This window comes from Microcaecilia unicolor, chromosome 6, assembly GCF_901765095.1.
Source record: "Microcaecilia unicolor chromosome 6, aMicUni1.1, whole genome shotgun sequence".
NCBI classification, from domain to species: domain Eukaryota; kingdom Metazoa; phylum Chordata; class Amphibia; order Gymnophiona; family Siphonopidae; genus Microcaecilia; species Microcaecilia unicolor.
In genome coordinates this window covers 317,565,484-317,581,423 of record NC_044036.1, presented here as the reverse complement: position 1 = coordinate 317,581,423, position 15,940 = coordinate 317,565,484, and the positions used below count along the sequence as shown (strand labels likewise).

General features: G+C 43.6%; 1 protein-coding gene across 9 annotated transcripts in view; it reads left to right on the top strand.

Annotated features, from left to right (window-relative positions):
- Positions 1 to 2,044: 2,044 nt before the first annotated feature.
- Positions 2,045 to 15,940, top strand: part of TMEM94 (transmembrane protein 94) — a 118,647-nt gene continuing 104,751 nt past the window's right edge. For 5 of the 9 annotated variants that reach the window (XM_030208281.1, XM_030208279.1, XM_030208271.1 and 2 more), the window contains exons 1-2: positions 2,079 to 2,162; positions 10,117 to 10,426. The gene's annotated coding sequence lies outside the window, so the exon portion shown is untranslated. Of the gene's footprint in view, positions 2,163 to 10,116; positions 10,427 to 15,940 lie in introns of all 9 variants that reach the window. The other 4 variants (XM_030208276.1, XM_030208273.1, XM_030208275.1 and 1 more) reach the window with 4 other exon arrangements.

The following is a 15,940-nucleotide window of genomic DNA, read 5'->3' as shown; positions in this document are numbered from 1 at the left end:
AAGCGATACTACGATCTTATCCAAAGTTTTTACCTAAAGTAGTGTCTTCGTTTCATATGAACCAATCTATTATTTTGCCAGTGTTTTACCCATCTCCGCATCAGACTTCTCAACAAAGTAGATTGCATACGTTATCGATCTACTTACAACGTACATCAAGTGTTCATAGACCTTCGCAGTTGTTTCTTTCCTACAATATAAGAAATCGACATCCAATCTCTAAATGTACTCTTTCTTCATATGTTACTCATTGTATCAATTTTTGTTATCATCATCATGCTTTGCCGCCTCATGTCACAGCTCATAAGTTGCGTGCTATGGCGGCCTCTACTGCTTTTTTGCATAGGGCACCTCTTTTAGGTATTTGTAGGGCAGCTACATGGTCATCCCCTACATACTTTTTCAAAGCATTACTGTCTCGATGTGGCATCAGGTGCAGATTCTAATTTTGGACGGTTGATTCTTCAGGAGGCAATGTAAACGACAACTTTCCTCCTCCTACCACGGGTAACAATTGTCTTAATCATGTTTATTTTGATTACTGATGTATAGTTATATGACATGTTATGTTACTTGTGTTTGCTTGCTAGTCTTCAGAGGTGTGGCTAGAAGATCTTGTCCATGGAAAAATCTTAGTTTCTTACCTGTAATGGTAGTGTTCCGTGGACAACGGATCTTCTAGCCACACAATCCCTCCCTACAGTTGTCACAGCTATATTTATTAAACTGACTTATTTGTCTGTCATTCGGTATTTATGCTGGATATATGAGTGGGAATGCGCTAACTTTGATACTTTTACTTTAAAGCATTCTCTATTGGGGTCACGCACATCATCGTGGCGTATATTCAGAGGTGTGTCTAGAAGATCCTTTGTCCACGGAAAACTACCGTTACAGGTAAGAAACTAAGATTTTTCAAAGCACTTAGCAGGTGCATGGCTGTCAGCTCTGCTGGTCCACGTCCTGCCCCCTCTGATGTTACTTCCTGTTCTGGGGTAGGGTTACCATTTTTTGTTATAAAAAAAAAAGAGAACACTTGCCCCGCCCCATTTCACGCCCTTGCCCCGCCCCTTTCACACCCTCTCCCCGCCCCCTGTCGCATTTTCCCCTCCCCCTGGTCACCCCCTCACCTCATCACCCCTCCCCCGGCACCACGTCTCCCCTTTCTCACTATCTTCCCTGGTGGTCTAGTGACTTCTTCGGGGCAGGAAAGAGCCCCCTCTTTCCTGCCCGGAGTACTGCTCTGCATCCTGTATGCTGCCTGTGACGGTCTTGGCGAGATTCAAAATGGCCACTGAGAATTGAAGCGGCCTCGCAAGACTTCAATGCCCCGAAGTCACTAGACCACCAGGGAAGATCGTAAGGGGAGGGGAGGTCTGCCGCCCGCCCGTACGTCAGCCCGCCCATTTGTCCATAAATCTGGACAAATGGGCAGGCTGGCCAAAACCCGTCCAGACGCCCGGACATGTCCTCAAAAAGAGGACATGTCCGGGTAAATCCGGACGTATGGCAACCCTATTCTGGGGGCAGGGGACCGGCAGAGCCGATAGCTGTGCCCATGCTCTACATACCCCCTTGCTAGAAGAAAAGGTGGTGGGGTTATGTGCTTCGGAGGGTGACACGCCGGGGGGGGGGGGGGGGGACGCAGTGGCGACCAGCTAGTAACACCACTGCCAGAAAGGCCGTGATCGAGTATATAAATAATATCACGTTCAATGTTGAATTAATCTTGAATTGATAATGAATGTGATTGTTGAGCAGACTGGATGGACCACTCAGGTCTTTATCTGCCGTCACTTATTATGTTATTATGTAAATCCAGTCTTGGCACTGGGGCGGGTCCCCTTTAAGGCGTGACTTCGTGTACTGCTTCACTTGTCTATTAGATTGTAAGCTCTTTGAGCAGGGACTGTCTCTCTTTGTTAAATTGTACAGCGCTGCGTAACCCTAGTAGCGCTCTAGAAATGTTAAGTAGTAGTAGTAGTACTGCTTTGATGCAGCTGCTCTCCGGCACGTATGGGGTTAAACGGACGGGGAAATGAGCTTTGGAGGCGTGGTCCGTTGAAGTCGCGTTTTGTCTCGCGAGAGCTGGCAGTAAGTAACCGAAGTGGAGCGGAAGCGGTTAGCGGCCTGAACTCTTGACACGGCGCTTGGTGGAAGCGGTGAGGGGCGGGCGCGTGCATGGATAGGTTCGCCGTCGCCGGTCACGAGCTGCTTGTCCCCACACAAGCCTGGAGCTGCGGCCGTTGGGGTGGGAGCGAAGGGAGCAGTCTTGGGCCTTTCGCGGCTCGGCGCTTCGGGCTGACGTGCTGAGGCCCCGCTGCCTGTGCAGGGGAGGATTGAAGCGCTCTCAGCATGGCTGTCATTCTGCAGAGTTTGGGCTGTCTCTTCAGTTGGAAGCGAGCCTCTGTTGTGTTTGCCCATTACAAGGGGGCTGCTTGCTTTCCCTTGTGTTACTCTCTCTTGTTCTCTGCATCCAGTTCTCCTTCCTTGGTGCGCCCTCCTCTCCAGCCTCCCTTCTAGGCTGCTGCCTTGTCTTCCTTTCCACCCAGCACTTGTGCCCATTTTTCCGGCTTCCCTCTGTCGCCTGCACCTCTAGCTCCCATTCCTTTCGTGCTCTGTGGAAATAATAAATTGGATCTTAAGCCGAAGTGCTAGACATATAATTGCTAAGCTTGTGTTGCGCCCCCTATATCCAGAAGCCCTTGGGACATGTGGATATAGTAGTAAAGATGAAATATTTCCTGAAATACCTAATACACTAAGGGCTAGATGCGCTAAGGTCCTCGGAAGAGCCCTTCCATAGCGAATCGGTAGGAAACGGAATGCAAATGAGCTGCTCATGTAGCTCACTTACATTCTTTATTCCCTCGGAAGCCAGTCGGCCGATCGAGCATGCACAGAGCAGCCAAGTGTTATGCTGGCTGCTCTGTGCATGCCAAGGACGTCCTTTACTAAAAAAAAAACAAAAAAAAAAGGACGTCTCTGCCCAGGCACACCTTGGGGCATATTTTCAAAGCACTTAGCCTCCCAAAGTTCCATAGAAACCTATGGAACTTAGCCTCCCAAAGTGCTTTGAAAATATGCCTGCTTCTCTCCCTGTAAGGCATCCCACAGGCGGCAAACTGCATCTGCAAGCCGCGGATCGGGGAACCAGTCTACTTTCCTCCTTGTCCGCAGTTCAGAACCTCTCTCTCAAGCCCCTCCACACTGTGTCATCAAACTCATACCTGGTGGCTTCTGCTCCGGCTACCTTGCCCCGGGGTGTTAGCAGCACGTCCGATGCCCCTCCTCCGTCTCTCTCAGCCAATCACAGCGCATTTAGCTGTCACTGGTGTCAGCTAAACACACTGTGATTGGCTGAGAGAGACCTGGAGGTGGGGCATAATTGAAAGAGACGTCCAAATAGTTTTTTGATTTGGACGTCCTCGCACCCATCACAAAAAATCTGGGGGAAAAACATCCAAGTGCTCATCAGGGATGCCATTTTTTTTTTAGTGAAGGACGTCCATGACGAGCACTTGGACATGGCTAGGCAAAGGTTTCCGGCTGGTTGTTTTAGTGAAGGACGACCATAAAGGACGTTCCTGACGAGCACTTGGACGTTTTTTTCCCAAATTTTTTTTTTGTTAAATTTATAGAAGTTTTTAGAGGCGAATAAATCCCGTGCAGCCCCAACGAGAGGTACAGACCTCCCGTTAGATTTTCCTCGGTTAGGCAATCGGAAAACAGTAGTGCATCTCATTACAATATGATTTATACACATTGGGGTACTAATTTGCTCATCTGCATTCTGTTTTCGTTAGCTGCTACCGTGATCGGAAAATGGCTCGGAGAAGCCTTTTGTGCATGCCACGGTTTAGTTCTTGCTCGTTAATGGCTCGTTAAGTTTAGTGCATCTGGCCCTAAGACCCCGATGCTCAAAAGTGATGGATAAATCTCTAGGGCACCTGTATCCATGGTTGAAATTACCGATTTTGAAACAGTGATTGATGCTGAAAGGAAATTGCATGCAAATGAGAAATTCTGCAAGTGGCTTGGTAGAGAAAGCGCCTAGCACATTCACAGAATAGTTTAGCAGTAAGTGTCAATGTTCTACGCATGCCCAGGGAAAAAAAAGGTGACAACCATGTCATAGGCGTGCATTTAGTGATGTCACATGAAATTTTTTTTCACAACAACCTTTTTAACATTACTGTTATGTATGGGACAAATACATGCACATGGCACACACATAATACACGCATATGACACATTTCACACATACGTGCAGATATTATTAAAAAGTATTCCGTGACAACCTTTTAACACTACTACTGCATGTGGGAAACACACATATAATACACACACATAGCACACGTCAACAATAGGTACTATTAAAAAATGCAAGCAGACTGCTTCACTGGGAAGTCGCCAAGTTGCCCTCATGCAACAACAGCTCCAGACCTGATGGAAAATTTTGAACGTTAATAAGTGCTCCTTTCTGTACATTTCACGGAATGCTCATTTTAATATTAATGACCTCATGTAATACATTTGGTAGCTGTAACTGCAAATGGTTAAAGCAACGCAGAACCCCTTTGTGCATTAGACGCTGAATAACGTGTGCTAGACTGGCTGTGACCAGTCTAAATCAAACACAAGCATGGTAAGTTTTGAGCATCGGGGCCTAAGTACTTTTCTTGTACAGACAGAGGGAGTCTTCTAGTTTGGATCTGAGGGAAGGGCATGTCGGCTTCCGAAAATAAGTCCTTAAACGTATTGTTGGTGCACTAAGCAGGCATCTTGATACTCTTTTTTTGTTTATTTGATGAGCTTTTTTTTTTCTACGTGGCGACAATATGGCATGGCACTCTTAAGAACATTAGATCCTAATAAGCAATGAAAGTGTGGCTCAGAATTCTTGTCTCTTCTCAGGTGGCAGAGCTGCTTATTTTTTTACCTCTTGTGTACTGTTCTCTAAACAACCGACCCTGGCGTAGCAACCAGATCTGGTAAACACTGAGTAGTGGCTGGCTCATCCTCCAGTTGTATGGTTGACTTACTGTCTGATACCTTTCTCGAAAGTACAGCCAAATCTGATTTCACAAAGCAGTGTGGGAAAGTGTCTTTAACTAGAAAATGAAGTAGATCTGCCCTGAAATTCATAACACATGGAACTGAAGCATTTAGTTTCAAATAATGTTTATATGGATAGAAGTCAGGGTAGTCACACAACATAGTAAGTTTAGATCAGTAGATAATTAAGATGAGATTGAGGTTCAGTTCTGGTCGCTGTATCTCAAAAAAGATATAGCGGAATTAGAAAAGGTTGAAAGAAGAGCGACCAGAATGATAAAGGGTATGGAACTCCTCCCATATGAGGAAAGACTAAAGAAGTTAAGGCTCTTTAGCTTGGAAAAGAGATGGCTGAGAGGGGATATGATTGAGGTCTACAAAATCCTGAGTGGTGTAGTACAAATAAAAGTGAATCGGTTTTTCACTCTTTCAAAATGAAATTATGTGGAAACACTTTTAAAACAAATAGAAGGGAGTATTTTTTTCACTCAAAGAATAGACAGTCTCTGCAACTCGTTGCTGGAGGATGTGGTAACAGTTGTTAGCATATCTGGGTTTTAAAAAGGTTTGGACAAGTTCTTGGAGGAAAAGTCCATAATCTGTTATTGAGATTGACATGGGGAAAGCCACTACTTACCCTGGGATTGGTAGCATGGAATGTTGCTACTAATTGAGATTATGCCAGGTACTTGTGACCTGGATTGGCCACTGTTGGAAGCAGGATACTGGGCTAGCTGGACCATTGATCTGATGCAGTATGGCTATTCTTATGTTCTTATGAATGGCACAATAATTGTAATCAAAGAGCACGTAGCAGCGGGGCTGGAAATGGATGGTATTGTGCAGACCTTTCAATATATGCTCTTAAGATTGCTATTCCCATGGAATAGCCCTGCCTAGTAAGAAGACTGTAGTGGTTCTGGCATCATGTGACCCTTTTCATTTGAGCCCAAAAGCAGTTTTTGCCCAAGATGCTATTTTGTTGGATAGTTGGGCACCGCTTGTCAACATGGAACTGAACTCATTATTTTGGTCAGTAATCTTTGGTAGTATTTTCTCTCTGTCCTTTCTTCTGAAAACTTGGGTTTGCCTTTGGCATGATTCTTTTAAGGATGGCATTAGTTCTGGTTTCCTTTGTTAAAGGAGGCCATGGTTCCTGTTTTCTTTCAGTTCTTTTAATTTGTTTAATATTCTTTGTTGCTTGACTGTTTTTAATGAAATGACTTCTGACGTGAGTTGATGAGGTTTGGTAATATAGTATGTTCTGAATGTTTATTGGCTGCCAAGACAAAAACATAGAGGCTTATTTTCAAAGCACTTAGCCTCCCAAAGTTCCATAGAAACCTATGGAACTTAGCCACCCAAAGTGCTTTGAAAATATGCCTCATAGTAACATAGTAGATGACGGCAGAAAAAGACCTGCATGGTCCATCCAGTCTGCCCAACAAGATAAACTCATATTTGTATACCTTACCTTGATTTGTACCTGCCTTTTTCAGGGCACAGACCGTACAAGTCTGCCCAGCAGTATTTCCCGCCTCCCATCACCGGCTCTGGCACAGACCGTATAAGTCTGCCCTCCACTGTCCTCGCCTCCCAACCACCAACCTCTCTTCCCCCACCTGCTCCGCCACCCAATTTTGGCTAAGGTTCTGAGGATCCATTCCTACTGCACAGGATTCCTTTATGCATATCCCTCGCATGTTTGAATTCCGTTACCGTTTTCATCTCCACCACCTCCCGCAGGAGGGCATTCCAAGCATCCACCACCCTCTCCGTGGTGGAGAAGGATAGTGGAGGTATCCTAACTGACGAGGTGGGAAGATGAGGACCAGATCTGGCACCACTGAGCGAGGTCACAGTCCAATGCTTGGGTGGTTTGGTCTGGTTTTCAGGAGTTTCAGCAATAAATATTTGAGATTTCCCATTTGTTTGTTGAAGTATCTGGGCTTAATTAGCATATATTAACAGTATCTGTTTTATGCATTGGAGGATTAGAGTTCACAATCTTTGGACAAAGATTTGAGGTTACAATGTAGGTAGTGTTAGTTACTGGCTGTTTACCTAGCTGTGTTTAATTAGTAATTGTTCATTCTTTCTAATTCATATTGAAGTGAATGCCAGTTCAGTATGTTGACTGTGAGCCTACCATGGAGCTTAAAATTTGAAAGCTACCAGGCTGATGCTGTCCACAGATCATTTATTTTATGTTTAAACGTTTTTTATTGACATTGCAATAACACAAACATTGTCATACAGGTTCTGCATATAACATCCATCCAACCTCAATCTAAATATACAACAATTGCTAACTAACATACAGCATTTGTGAATTTAATGCCCCATCAAATGTACCTATCCTCCCCCCGCCCTCTCCCATTCCCTTCCTTAACCCCCCTTTACCCCAGACCTGAAAAACCATTCAGTAACAGCCCGTGGAGTTCACCCTGTATTTAAAAGTAAACTACGGCCTCTATGGCTTAGACTTTGCAAATAAGGGCCCCAGACAGCCAAAAATGTGACCCTCTTTTTCTGCGAGAACCGATCATTTATTTTATTTTGGTAAAGGTACATTTCTTGTATTACTTTTATAAGGGTATTCTGTTGTGAAATTGTGTCTCTGTAGTACAAATGAGACTGGTATAAAGATTCTGTAATGTATAGTTTTCTTGATGACTAGAGGACTTGGTCCACTTACTTTTGTAACTTTTTATTTGATTTGAGTCCATGGGCATTGAGCACTATTGCAATAGGGAATTGAGAGAGAAACAAATCTTATTCACTGTGCTCTCAAGTTAGATATATAGGTATTTTAGATTTTAATAACTGCATAGTACATGAAGAGCATGGTTTCAAAATATGTTGTCACAGGAACCCTGCTGGGTAATTCTTTTGGCCAAAGGCCTAAAATGTTTGCCACAAAATGAAAGCATTCTCCCTAGGTATTTTTGCCAGTTTGGTGACATGAAGGAATAATCAGGTGAGGGTGGGGTAGTACTGCACAGTATTATAAAATGTTTTATTAAGTTACCTGGGTAGTTTGCCCATTCAAAATGTCCTGGGGTAAACACTGGAAAATGTTTGGATTTCCATTTGATAACCTGAATTATTCGATTACAACTTGGTAAATTGAATGTTTCAATGCATAAAATTACTTTGTAAAAAGAACTGAGAAACATTTGTCTTACAATATAATTACCATATTTGATGTTTTAGTTGTGGAGTAGAAGTGAGTCAGCATTTATAAAATCATTGGATAATTTGGTTTATAAAAGGTTTCTGCCCAGTGACCCTAACCTTATTGCCCACATGTTTCTACCTTTCTACCCTATTCTTTGCCAGTGTCCCTGTTCTTCTCACAACAGGCGCTGTGTTCCCTCTCCATCCCAACCTCATCTAGATCTATCATGAGACACTATTTTGTCTTACCAGCGTCCATTCTGTTAGAACTTCCTCGGTAGGAATCGTCCTATCCTTGGTTCAAAAAGACATTCAAAGCCTGGCTCTTCAGCAGGTGTTCACCTAAACCTCTTTTTCCTTATTTCCTCTTGCCTTGCCTTACTTCTCCGCTGCCCTCCCTCTCTCACTATGTTCACCTGTTCCTTCCTTTTCCTCCTTAGGTCTTCTCTCACTTTAATTTACATTGTAATTTCTTTTCACTTCCCTCATATTTTGTATTGTAAACTGCACAGTAGTACTCATTGTATGATGTGCGGTATTATGCAGATGTAATAAATAAAATATATTACTTAACTCTAGCTCTTGGTAACACTTTTTGGACTCAAACCATTTTTTTACAAGTCATAAGACACAAAAGGGAAGAGATCTAGGGAGGCACGGACTCCTGCTAAGTTAGTCTCTCTGTGGTTGATTCTTCTGTCTCCTTGAGAGGTGTGTGTGGTATCTTTCTCCTATCAAAGTATTAGTGTTCCTTTTCTTTTAGACTGTACACCAGAAAAAGTGGTATAGTAAACATGTATATTCCCATACTTTCCAGAAAACCAGTCTGCTCATAGCTGAAGTTATTATACCTGAGTTTGAATAATAATCTAAGTAGGCTTGAGCATCATTTGCAAAGGCTCACTAAATGAGGCTCAAGCCTGCTTTAGAATATTATTCAAATTCAGGTATAATAAATTTAGCACGCATTGGATATATGGTAAAGATTACATAATTTTCTACTTGAAAAATGCTTATAAAATAGGTTTTAGAAAATACTAATATGATTGAGAAATCCAACAGAATCTGTTACTAGTAAGAGTCTGGCCACAACAGACTCTTGTCTGATAGTTACCATCATTGCAGCAGGAAGCCTATCTTTTCTTTCCTTTGTCTTGTAGAGGCAGCACACCGATCCATTTTTCCCAGCAGCCTGCTATTCAACTTTTGTTTTTCAAAATTCAGTAGTAATCTTTCGCTTTTGTTAACCACTGTGATAGTGGAAGCAGGTGCTGCTCTCATATTTTGCAACCCCTTCTTCTGGCTTGGGTAGGGAAATGGGCTCTTCGGAGACCCTTTCCAAGGGAGGGCAGTTGAACTCTTGCTTTTTAAGTACGTAGAGAATTTATCTTTCCACTCAGGAGAATGGTTGGGTGGGCTCATGTTTTTGATTGCTTTTATTGAATGAACATTTTATACTTCTCTGCCCTTCATACCTGCTTTGTCAGTGAGGTTGTGGGAGATATGATTCAGGTGTTGGGGGGGCCTGGGGAGGGATTGAGGGGCAAGGCAGATGACTGTTTTGTTTTTTTTGTTGGGCCAGAGCCTCTCTGGCTGCTGTACTTATAGAATTGAAAGGGGAAGTGTGCACCTCACTGCAGGGCACTCTTTGTCCATCGGTTGTTGTGGCTGTCAGTTTGAGCTTCCTTTTCGAGACCTGGCCTTGGAAAGTTCAGTGGCAGAGCAGAGAAGGCACCTTATTGGTCATTAGCTCATTGGCACACTGGTTGGGGATGTAGAGATTTGTGCCGCTGGGGTTTCAGCAGTGAAAGGAAGCAGTTCTGGAATAGCTTATCCATACCCATTCATTCTTATTGCTCCCTTCTTCTTTCCTTCCAGGGCAGATTATACATTTCTCCCATGTGCATTGTCTTCCTGTAAATGCAGTGATCCAGCAACATGAGCCAAGCTGGCGAAGAGTAGGTGTAACCTGGTTTCCTGAGTTCAGAAAATCTTGGCATCGGAACAAGCTGCCTTACCTACCAACCTGATGGGTTGGTGTTTTTTTAATTTTTTTTCCCAGTAATTGACAAGGACCCAGAGATTATTAAGAACAGTGAAAACTTTGAGCATGGAAGTTGTTGCTAACTACGATTTCAAAGCCACAGCAAATGACATGCTGAGCTTTAAAAGAGGAGATGTCCTAAAGGTAAGCGCTGTGCCCTCTTTTGTCTTGGTCTGTAGCATTCACCTGCCATTTCCATATATATCACCTTCCCTGGGGTTAATTCTAGAAGTTGCAAGTCCGTATACCTCTCTGTTTCTGACTTAGGTGACAGCTATGAGAATCGCTTGTGTCTTGTCACATACTGGGCATTCCTGGGCTGTGGTGCAGTCTCATAGATTGAAACAGTTACCCTTCATTTAAGGTATTAGTTGAAACTGTTCTTGTCAGGTTACTTAAATTCTTGGTTTGTTTTCTTAATACACATTTTATGATCAGCAATATCCAGATCAGTGAAATCCTATGACTTAAAGGGTTTATTTTCCACCATTCCTGAGCAGAAGTATTCCTGTAACTTAAAATGAGTGGAATGGTTAAAGAGGGGGCAGCTGTTTAACTTTTCAAACAACTCTGAAATAAGACAGCACAGGTAAAACTAACAGTGTTGCTGCAGATGTATCAAGGTGATTAACTTGGCATGTTTGAAAGATGTTTGGACATGTCCCTGGAGGTAAAATCCGTAAATAAATAATTAGCCAGATAAGTAATTGTTTTCCGAAGCCTGTTCTTGAAATGGGATATGATCAGTTTCTCAGTGTTATGGCATTTGCTGAGTACTAGTGACCCTGACTGGGTTTGCTGGATCTCGCTCTGACTCAGCTTGGCTGTTCTTCACTGCAGTAGAACATAATTGCCATACTGGATCAGACTGAAGGTTCATTTAGCCTAGTATCCTGCTTCCAACAGTGGCCAAACCAGGTTGCAAATATTTTATATATTTATTTACAAATGCTTGATATCCTTCTGATCGCATAAAGATGCAGCAAAACGGATTACAAAGAATAAACAGATCCCCAGAGGACCAAAGTAAAAAAAAAAGAGTAAAGAAAAGGGAGGAAGAAAAAAAAAAAGGAGATAATGTGTATGTTTAAAATCTAGAGAAGAAAACTATATATTTATTGAGGAGGCAATTTGGTTAAAAAGCCACATTTTAACCAGTTTTTTGAAAGTGGCATGAGAGGTTTTAGTTTTGATCTCCATAGGAAGAGTATTCCAAAGCTTGAGAGCAACATCTACTATAATAAAACACACCCTCAACGTTCTGAGGACACTGACGTCACTGCAGGCACTCACACACCGGTTCGTAAGTTCATGGTGGTGAAGCCACAACACTCACCATATCTGCATGCCCTGCACTCGTGTCACACGTGATGACGTCGAGGGCGGAACACGAAAACAAGGCAAATCAACGCCTACTCCTCCCCTTCCAACAAATTCTAGCCGCAAACGACGACATGCCCATCACCCCGGCCCCTTTCACCACATCGCCTAGCCCCTTTCAAGATACAGGCCCGCCCCGGTACCACACTCTTCCCCTCATCACCTTCCCTCCCCCCTGTCACCTCCCATCCCCTTACGCCACTATCCCTGGTGGTCTAGCGGTACCTGTTCGCTCGGGCAGGAACGAAGGAACCCCCGCTTTACTGCCCGGAGCGCTGCTGCTAGCTGCCCGGCTGCATCGTGTCTGAGTCCGGCTCTCGGCGAATCAAAATGGCCACCGAGAGTTGAAGCTGCCTCGCGAGACTTCAACTCTCGGCGGCCATTTTGAAACGTCGAGAGCCAGGCTCTCACACGATGCAGCAAGGAAGCTAGCAGCACCGCTACGGGCAGGAAAGAGGGGGCTCTTTCTTCCTTGCCCCGACCGAACAGGTACCTCTAGACCACCAGGGAGACAAGCGTAAGGGGAGGGGAAGGGAGTCTGGTGCCGGCTAGGGCCCGTTTCATCAGCGGCAGAAACGGGCCTTTTTTACTAGTATGCAAATATAGTTTCCTGAGTTATATACAAGTGTAAACACCTGGTAGAATCCCAAAGAATAGCAAGATTTCCATGCCACTAACCCCACGGATAAGTAGTGGCTTCCCCAATTCTACTTTAATAGCAGTTTATGGACTTCCCCCAGGAACCTTTTTTAAACCCAGATACTCTAATTGCTGTTACCACATCCTTTGACAAGTTGCAGAGCTTAACAATACTTTAAGTGAAAACATATTTTCTCCTATTCATTTTAAAAGTATTACCATAATTTCATGGAGTGTCCCCTAGTCTTTGTACTTTTTGAAAGAATAAACTATCGATTCACATTTACCTGTTGTACTCCACTCAGTGTTTTGTGGACCTTTAATTATAACCCCCCCCCCCCAGCTGTTTCTTCTCCAAGCTGAACAGCCCTAACCTCTTAAGCCTTTTCTGAAAGTCCTTCTATCCTCTTAATTATGTTGGTCGCCCTTCTTTGTATCTTTTGTAATTCGGCTATATCTTTTTTGAGATGCAGCCACCAGAATTGCACTGTACTGAAGATGAGGTTGCACCATTGAGTGATACCATAAAGGGAAAATGATTTTTGGGGTTCATAGTAGGCTTGCTTTTCTGAAGTAGACTGTGAACTGTAAGGCTGTTTATAGCTATTTTGCATGCTGTTTTAGATTCTTTAATTTGTAATTTTTCAATTGTATTTTATATTATCTTTTCATTATCTTCTTTTCTTCTTTAATTTTTTTAGGGCTGCATTTTGATTAAAAATTTTAATCACAATTAAAGGTATGGCTTTTTCCCCCCTCAGTGCAGCTCCTTGTGACTGTGGGCAACGGAGGGTTAAGTGACTGTATTTTCATTAAAATTTTAATGAAAATACAGCCCTAGTTCATAGTCTCTTGCTGTTTAATCTTGGGGCAGGGCTGGATTTATTCCTTGAAACTTGAAGGGCTTATTTCCAAAACCCCCTACCAGTGCAACTAAGATAGACTTAGCAGGTTTTGGAAATAAGCACTTCAGTTGGCCTTTATTCCCAGAACCACCAACAATTAATGAAAATGAATGAGAGACATTTGCATACAGTGGAAGTAGTAGGCATGTAAATTTTGTGTGTATTCATTAGGGGTTTCCTGGAAAGTAACCTGACCTGTTGGCAGCCCTCAAGGACTGTGACTCAGATGCATCAACCAAACGTAAAATAATCTAAAACGTAAAAGTCCTTAACGAATTTGAAAAAACGAAGAATGCACCAAAAAAACAAGTTGCATATGTTTGGTGCGCTATTGTAAAGTACAATGCATTAAAGATTCCTTAAACTGGTGTAATCCCCGTCGGTAATCGGCCCCTAAAGCATGCGTAGAGCAGCCAAGCGTTATGCTAGCTGCTCTGCGCATGCCACAAACGTCAAAACAACAACAAAGAAAAAACCAACACAAACACGTGGCTCCCCGCTTCCCCCTGCATAAAATAGAAAATCAAAACAAAAATCAAAAAAGGATTGGGAGGGGGCAAAGGCGCTCGTCAGGAGCGTCCTGTATGGACGCCCTTGCCCCCCCCCCCAAGGTTCCCGCTGCTCCCCGCTTCCCCCCCGCATTAAAAAATCTAAATTTTACCAGCCCCGACCCCCTCCCTTCCTTTCTCTCTACTTTCTCCCACAGCCCCGCCCCCCTGAGGTCGTCGCCGCAGCTCCCCCCCGCCTTACCGGGCCCGCGCAGCGCCTCTCACCTCTGTGTGAAGGCGCTGCACGGGCAAGAAGAACATCTGATCGCCGCCGAGTCTTCAGGATGTCTCTGGGACCAGGTCAGGGAAGGAGAGACGTTCTGAAGACTCGGCGGCGATCAGATGTTCTTCTTGCCCTTGCAGCGCCTTCACACAGAGGTGAGAGGCACTGCGCGGGCCCGGTAAGGTGGGGGGGGGAGCTGCGGCGACGACCTCAGGGGGGCGGGGCTGTGGGAGAAAGTAGAGAGAAAGGGAGGGGGGTCGGGGCTGGTAAAATTTTGATTTTTTAATGCAGGGGGAAGCGGGGAGCAGCGGGGACCTTGGGGGGGGGGCAAGGCCGTCCATACAGGATGCTCCTGACGAGCGCCTTTGCCCCCTTCCGATCCTTTTTTGATTTTTGTTTTGATTTTCTATTTTATGCAGGGGGAAGCAGGGAGCCACGTGTTTGTGTTGGTTATTTAATCTCGCTTATATTTTCAAACATGCCAGCTTGGATTTTTATGCTGCAGGGGGAAGCGGGGAGCAGCGGCGTGTCTGTATGACAGCTCAGGCCTTAACGACAGCTCTGACCTCACGTTAAATATATCACGGTAAATGATTCGGTGCAATCGTCGGTATGGTTAATGCATCCTGAATTGTCCACATTGCAATGGTAGTTACTCGTTTGCATTCCGTTTTCGTTAGCTGCTAGCATCGTCGGGAAATGGCCTTTAATGCATGCTACAGTTGAAAATTTCTTCGTTAAAGGGTCGTTAAAGTTTAGTGCATCTGGGCCTGTGAGTGAAGACCACTGTTTTAAATCTAGCCCTGCCCTGAGATTCAACAGCAAGATTTGCATGCTTACTACTTCCATTGTATGGAAACATCTCTCAAGTACAGGGTGAGGCAAAAACTAACTCCCTACAGTTTTCTCAGCAACTTCTTTGAATTTCTGTGAGAAATTTTACGTACTTTAGTCTCATACTTACATATTACTATTTAAACATTTAATTATTTTAAGTAATGTTGATGTTACTGACATTTTAGCATTACTACCTAGCGATTTTTGCACATTTAAAAAATGTTCAACCTAACACACAGTAAAATAACATCATTCAAATGATACAATTACCTGTGTGTCAGAATTTTGCAGTCACTGTTAGTGCTCAAAGTGTTCATCCCCAGCTTTAATACAGGCCTTCAGTCACTTTGGGAAGTTCTTAACAGCCTTTGCTCCGAAACTTGTTCATGCAGTGACTGGATTCTCATTTTGTCTGCTACTGACACCTTGTCCATGATTGCTGTTCTGATCCAAAATGCTTTTAAAAGAAATTATATGTAAATTATATCAAATACAAATTATTCAAATAAAAATTTTTTTTTATAAATGTTTACTTCACGGTGACATAATTAACAGTAAGCTGGTACCTCCCGCCCCCCCCAAATAATGGTAGTTTTATACTGCATAACCAACCAAAAAGTGTAAATTATATACTCCCTGAAAAGGTACTCTAAAGCTAGAGGAAAAATATATTTTTTTATTTGGAGGAAAAAGCCTCAGAACCCTGGCGATGTGCTTCAGTAGTCAATGTATTTTAATATTGGCAGCCTGCTTTCCAGTGTTAAAATACGTTGATTCCATATCATCAAGCTGATCAATCCATAGACTGGTGGGTTGTGTCCATCTACCAGCAGGTGGAGATAGAGAGCAAACTTTTGCCTCCCTATATGTGGTCATGTGCTGCCGGAAACTCCTCAGTATGTTCTCTATCTCAGCAGGTGGTGGTCACACACAGCAGCAGCTCTGGCTAGGCCTCCAAGCCTAATTCTTAGGTTTTGTTGAGTGCCTGGGGTTGAGGGCTCTTTTGAGCAAGTGCAAACCTGGTGGTGCCAGGTCCCTCCTTTTCTCCCCCCTCCCGCTGGCTCCGTTAAAAAAAAAAAAAAAAAAATTTGAACGTCCTTAAAGGCGTTTATTTCGACGTTTATTT